Genomic DNA, 7,621 nt, shown 5'->3' with positions numbered 1-7,621 from the left:
TTATCCTGGACCATCCATGGGATATTGAGAGAGGCCTATACACAGGAGCTAAAGGGGCCCTAACAATAGGTTGGTCGTTCCAGGGTGGCCTGAACTGAAAAAACTAACTACCACTGCTATACGACACAATCATGTTTTAGTGTTACTCTCCCAAGTTCTTAAGGGGCACATTTACTTAGCTCGAGTGAAGGATTAGAAGGGTTTCGAAGGGTTTTTTTTTGGCTACTTCGACCATCGAATTGGCTGCTTCGACCTATGACTTCGAATCGAACGATTCAAACTAAAAATCGTTCGACTATTCGACCATTCGATAGTCGAACTACTGTCTCTTTAAAAAAAACTTCAACCACCTACTTCGCCACCTAAAACCTACCGAGCACCAATGTTAGCCTATGGGGAAGGTCCCCATAAGCTTTCTAAGTATTTTTTTTATCGAAGAAAAATCGTTCGATCGATGAATTAAAATCCTTCGAATCATTCGGTAAATCCTTCGACTTCGATAGTCGAAGGATTTTACTTTGACAGACGAATATCGAGGGTCAATTAACCCTCGATATTCGACCAATAGCAAATGTGCCCCTAAGTGTTGTTTCCTCCCAAGTTGGAGTGCATTTCCTATAATGTATGATTTCCCTTTGACTGAGGTACCACCACTGCAACAGGGATCGTTGGTGACTGGAACAATTACCTTTATCCCTAGTATCTGTTCCTTCTCTAAATGAAGTCTTGGATTTAAAGCTTAGCTGCTTAGCAGTGTACTCCATGCAGCATTAACCTTGACCCCCCCCCCCCCATTTATTTTGACTGTTGTCTACTGGATCATGTGTCAGAATGTTACAGTTAAAACTATGCTTGAACTAATTTATAGCTTTTTATGTACTGTACCCCAGGACTATCTACAGTTTACAGGATTTACCTTCAGTTTATGATACTTAATACTGTACAGAGTACAAGGTATGTTATCATTTTCTGAAATGCCTTTTTATGTTTTTTGGACTGTGCTTTAGTATATCTGAATATATCCTTTTAAAGTAAAGTTAAAAACGAACCCTCTGTATAGACTGCTACTTTGGAGATTTGGTAAAGTTAAGTGATACTGAATTTTATTTGTTTTTTTGTACTATTAATTATTTATATCTAGAACTGGAAGATGCTAGAATGTAGTAATAAGAGTATTTTTTCATATGGATTTAAGGATATTACCTTTTAAGTTTAAAGTGTTAGGTATATACAGAATAAACATATTGAGGCTATACATCACAAACTGTTTGTTTGTGATGTATAGCCTCAATATGTATGGTCATCTTGCCTAAATGCCTGTTTATTTCAGGCATTACCTATCCCGGTCAAAAGTAAAGAATTAGCAACATTGCAATGTGCAGCATTATAATTCATTTTGGAAAGGAAATGGCAACGGATTAGCTGATCTATTCTTTGTTGGTCCTAGTACCAAGGTGGATTTAAGGTCACTAATTTTGCACTTTATTATTATTTAATATAAATTACATAATAAAAATACCTTGGGTCCAATATCACCTGATAAATGGAGGGAAAAAATATTGTTAGAAGCTCTGACTACTTCCCCTTGCTCCTATCAAAAAACAGAAATTTGTTCCCAACTTTCCTTCCATGTTTTAGGGGATGTATGGATTAAAGGTACATATATTTACTCACAGTGGATTTGTACCATTGTTTCTAAACTGTAACAAAGCTTTTGAATTAATATCTCGATTATTCAAATTCTGTATAGACCCGACCCGGAAATGGCCTTCAGTAGAGCTCTCCAAACTTCAAAACAAATTATCGTCTCATATTTTAGTAGCAGCTAGATGGACAATAGTCCTGAACTGGTTATCATCCTTTCTTTACTTGCCTCAATTGAAATCCAGGGTGGACTATGTACATTCTATGTCTTACGTGTTGGCTCTATTTAGTGATAAAATTGATCGGTACAAACAAACTTGGGACCCCTTGAAGTCTATACTTTGTTAATGTGTCCAATTTGTTACCATTACACCTGGTTTTGCCAATCAGAATCTGCTTTATTCTTTTGTCTGAAATAATAAAACCATTAAATAAAGCCCAATAATTATTTGTCTGAAATAACCAACACCAGACACTAGTTATTGGTTTCTTTTTTGTTTTTTATTTATTTTTCTGTTGACTTTTTTGTATAGTTAAATATGAATACATAGATATTTAAAAAAAAGAAGAAAAGTACCACAAAAAATTACATGTTATCAGGGCTAAAACTAGAGGTAGATAATGGCAGGGATACAGGCTATTGGAGTGAGAACCACATCAAAAAGCCAATATGATCCTCGCCCTAGTGTGATTTTCAAACCTGCCCGATCAACATCTCCATAAGGGTCATCCAGATAACGGTTGAGAAGGATCGTCCGAGGGCCCCATAACATGCTTTTTAGCTGTGGGAGTTGGACAAGTAGATGAGGTATCAGTAAAGCAGGAGGTGATCCTGCCTACTGCCCACAGTAAACACGTTGCCATATTTGAAGGAACTTGAAATAAACATTTTAACCTTTTCCTATGACATACATTCCAGACATATTACAGATGTTGACCAGAACAGTTACAAACACATGGCACTAAGTTAAAATAATTGTACAGTATTACTAATGTTGTAGTTGGAGGGAGGGGCAGAGGTTTTTCTATAATAACAGAACCATGAGGTCACCTTAATATAAATGAGCAGAACACCTAAAAGTATACAATGGCATTCTACTTTTTTTCAGATATTCCATTATGTAGAATGCAATACAATTACCTATTTTCTATCCAACTATGCACTAGCCTGTGAATTAACCATTGTTTGAAAACTTATTTTAATTGCTAGGAAGTAAATGTTCAGATTTACTGCCAGCACCTTACACAGCCCCATATAGTGTAGTATTAGTTATTTCTGCGTTGTCTGCTTTTCTGCTGCTTCTTGATTGGCTAAACATTGTAAAACCTTTTTGGCATGGACATGGGTTGAAATGGTTAATAGAATATAAGTCTGAGCAATAGGTTCTCTGTAAAAAAACAGCCTGAGTGATATATGACTATGTACACAGTAATTACTTGACTATCTTTAATATATATTTGAATATAGCTTTAATGTTGTAACTAGGTAAGGTGTGTATGCCTTGAAGTGTGCTACATGAAACTGGACTCATGCATAGCTGTAGTGTTAGTCATACAATAAGTGCCTGACTGCACAATAAACAAAGTCATAGGTAATTATTAGCAAGTATTTATAAAGTGGCAACATGTTTCATAGCGCTTTACAATAGGTTTCATACTGAAGTATAAACTATACAAGCTGTAGGGCCCTGCTCAATAGAGCTTACAATTTAAAATGAGAAAGCATTATGAGACACAAGGTTGGGGCTCTGACACATGAACATTTGCATATGTCTACTGCTAGGATAAATGGTACCCTAGCAACCAGATAGTTGCTGAAATTCCAAACAGGAGAGCTGATAAGCAAAAAGATAAATGATTAAGAAACAATAAAAAATGAAAATCAATGGCAAATATTCTGATATGAATGTCTATACAATAGTAAAAGTTAATGAAATTGGACAAAAAATTTTTTTTGTTTGTGAAGGTTCTCATTCATCCAGGCCATGATACTGTATATCTATAGTAATGAGTCAAATCAACTGGACTTGCTGTATTTTCTTTCTCCTTAAAGACGTTTTGCTAGTCATCCGACTGGCTTTCTCAATTCAGAATGACCTGTACAAAAAATGTTTGTGGTTATATAACCTGAATTTTTATGCCAATCGGCATAATCTGTTTAATAAAAGCGGCATGTGGTCAGAGACCTTGTGGAGGTAAGGTGTTGATTGTATTAGAATGATTGGAGCTATGAGGTGTTATTAAACCATCCAGGGAGAGATGCTAAAACAGCATTGGATGTGCCAGGCAAAAGGTGTCACGCCTATTCAAACTTTGTTTTTCCATTTTCACAAATATGGCTTCCTTAACCCCTCTTTTCAATCAATCCTCCTCCCTGTCCAGAATATAAACTTGCCAGTCTTCAGACATGTGTCCCTTTTCCCTTTAGATGTCGGTACACAGCTGAGTCCTGATCAGAGCAGCTGGCACTTCTGTGCTGCGCTATACATTTGTGTAACGGTTGTTTATTTTCTCACACACACAAGTCCAGGCACTCCTCACTGCACTGCATACACATGTTACTCTTCTTAAGCTTTGGTATTGGCTCTTTTGGATGAACCAGTTTTTGCCTCAGTGTGTTGCTAGGTTTAAAGCAGAACAGGATTAAAGATCCTTCCCCCCCCCCCCGACACCCCAGAAATATATGGGAGGACCAAGTTCCTTTTGTCTTTCTTGTGTTGTTTTTTCTCATTTCTTCTGTTTCAACCCGGTTTTAACAAAGGCCCACTCTGGATACCTGCACGTTTTGAGGGCTCCTCTGAGGTGTTTGATCTCTTTTGCATGAGCCTTTGTGCTGGAGGGGATGGTGTCTGCTCTATGTGTAGTGTTCTGATGACCCCCAGTTTTTTCATCTAATAGATCGTGGGAGTCAAACAGCAGGTACTGGTCTGTGTTGATTGTTTTCCTGTAGACCTTTATTTACAGCTTTCCACCCTCTCTGACTCTTACCAAGCAGTCCAAAAAAGCCAGTGTTGTATCTTGCATATATTTACGTGTAAACTTGATGTTGTGGTCCACCTTGTTGATGTATTCAGTTAAAGTCTGTACCTCTTGTGTGTGTATCCCATGAATGCGGGAGCCATAAACTGATACAAAATACCTAGACCCCCACAAACCTATTTTAAAACAGTAGCCCTTCACAGATCTTCCTCGCCAACCACATGACTGTGTTTCCAAAATCTGCCCCCCCCCAATCCTTACCTCTGATGCAAATGCAGAGAAGCATAAAGCACATGTTTGGATACATGAAATATTATTATTCTGTATCTGCAATTATGAGTTTTGTTGAACCAGATGGTTGCCGTCCAAAAATCCCAATTCTATCAGGGAAGCCTGGGACTGAGACCGAGAAGGGGCCATGACTGATGAGTAATATGAGTATATGTGTAAAGTAGTACATAAATGACATTGCCCTAATTTGGACCCTGGGAAACTATCAATTGTAGCAATTAAGTTACACTACAGAAACCTATTTATTAAGCTGTGCAACAACTGAACTATTGACTTTACTTTTATTAAACTATTTCTAAGGGTAAATCATGGTAAACACACTTAATTGCAAAATACCTTCTAGGGGGATTCACAGAAAACCGTAAGCAAGCATCACACAAAAACAAAGAAATCATTGTTTGAATGGAGTGTGAAAAGGTGGCGGTGCCATGAATTTGTATGCACACAGCTGTCTCCATGGATTGCTACAAGTCAGGTCAGCTAGCACAACTGGTCAGCTGCTGAATGAGGCAGTGCAAAACATTAGAGATACACTGTCACACCTCTTAGCTAGTTAGCTAAACAATCGAATCATCACCCAGCTGTTGCAAAACAGCTACACCCAATATTAAAATCCTATTGTGCTACACAGGAAAAACATACCAAAGGGATATGCATAATACATAAACAAGATAGGGTTATTAAGATACTAAGATACATTAAAAAAAACACTGCAGAAAGCAATTAACCTTTAAGTGCAAGTGTAATGTCACATATATTTACTCAGTGTAAGCTGTTTTATGCTCTCTTTATTTAGCGGTTTGCTGAAAAGAGGAACTTTTTGGTACCTAGAAAAATAATAAATCCTTAAGTTCACAACAACCTAAGCTTTCCAAACATTTTTAAAATTCCAGTGCTGTCAGGCCCGGATTTGTAGAAAGGCCACCTAGGCCCGGGCCTATGGCGGCAGGATTTTAGGGGGCGGCATGCTGCTCAACCACACCCACATTGGTTCAAAAACACTAGGGATGCGCTGGAGATACAATTGTTTTTTAAATTTCTCATGCACCAATCCCCATTGCTCCAGTCCAGATGATAAAAATTTGCACGAATAAAGGGGAGGGGACAGGGGCGTCCACTAAGTAAATCCGGCCCTGAATGTTGTCACAATATATAGTTTTTCAGAATGCTTGGGACCCGGGGTTTGCCAGATAATAGATATTTCTGTAATATGGATCTTCATACCGAAAATCTACGAGAAAATCATGTAAACATTAAATAAAGCCAATAGGTTGGTTTTGCTTCCAATAAGGATTCATTATATCTTAGTTTGGATCAAGTACAAGGTGCTGTTTTATTATTACAGAGAAAAAGAAAATAATTTTTAAAATTGTGCGAGTGGCCATGTCAGTTAGACCACATGCGCATAACGAGCCTAAGGCATAGAGGAGGGGCAGGCAATATTTGATTGACAACTGAGATTTTTAAATGAGTTTACAACAGCTATAAATGCTTAAATAAAGCAAATAATTTGGTTTTGTTTTTAATTTGAAAAGGACATTCACATACACATACAGCTTTTTATGTCTGGGTGACAGGTCCACTTTAAGCCAACAGGTGCCCTTTAAAGCATTGCATACTTTAAATAAACACCCTGCCTGTGTACTATATGTTGTAAGGCCACAGAGAACCACATATTTTTGTAAAGTATACAGTGTGCCAAAACTAAGATTTCTGAAAATTGTCTCAAAGTGTACATTTTATAACTTACTGTGAATGTGAGTGGTCTGAACAATGAAGATGCAATAAAATCACTAAAATCCAAATAGTGCCAATCTTTTTTTACCAAGTGAGATTGCTGGTCAAAATCACATTTTCAATAGTTTGGATTTAGTACAGGCACAAACTAGTAATCAACAGCAATGCAGAATTGAAAATGCAATAAAATGTGTATGTGCATATGCATTTTTACAGTGTGTGCTGTACTGAATGTGTGTCCTGGGAAGGTACAAAACCCCTGTGATCCCCCCCAAAATTATGTTGCGGAAGTGTTAAACTTGTGTGCATGTGAGTGTGTGACACTAACCTACTGCAGGCAAGCAGGATATGAGGTAGAAGAGGCTGGAGGAATGTACGATTTAAAGGGCCACAAACGTTATCATCTTGATTCAAGATATTTTGCCAGGCTTATTTGTCTATTAAACAAGATTGGGTCTGCAAAATGCCCAAGAATCTGCTGTGTCTTTACCCAACAGCAAATAGGTTTACTTAAAGGCTATATCAACCCAAAAATAGTTGTTTGACTAATAAAAGAGAACATAATTCTAAGCAACTTTGCTACATATATGTATTACAAATTTTCCATGGTTTTTAAGTTATTTGTATACTGAATGTATTGCTATTGAAAGCAGTGTTTGTCTGTCCCTTTCTATTATTTGCCCTGATGGCTCAGACTTGATACAATGTAAGACAAAAAAGCTAATTAACAGACCAGTCTTTTAGTGATGTGCGGGCCGACCCGATACCCGCAGGGTTACCCGAATATTGTAAAGCTGCTTAGAACTGTGGTTTCTTTTATTTTGCGGTTGACTTGCCCTTTAAAGAACCAACTTAAATTGTTAATTTTATCTACTTCTGATTCAAAAAATAAGCCATTCAAGCATATTGGCCTTAAAAAGAAACTGACACCAGAAATTAAATCATTTTAACATCTATCATAACCTTGTTT

This window comes from Xenopus laevis, chromosome 3S, assembly GCF_017654675.1.
Source record: "Xenopus laevis strain J_2021 chromosome 3S, Xenopus_laevis_v10.1, whole genome shotgun sequence".
Taxonomy (NCBI): Eukaryota; Metazoa; Chordata; class Amphibia; order Anura; family Pipidae; genus Xenopus; species Xenopus laevis.
The sequence above is the reverse complement of the archived record's forward strand: the minus strand, read 5'-3'. Positions refer to the sequence as shown.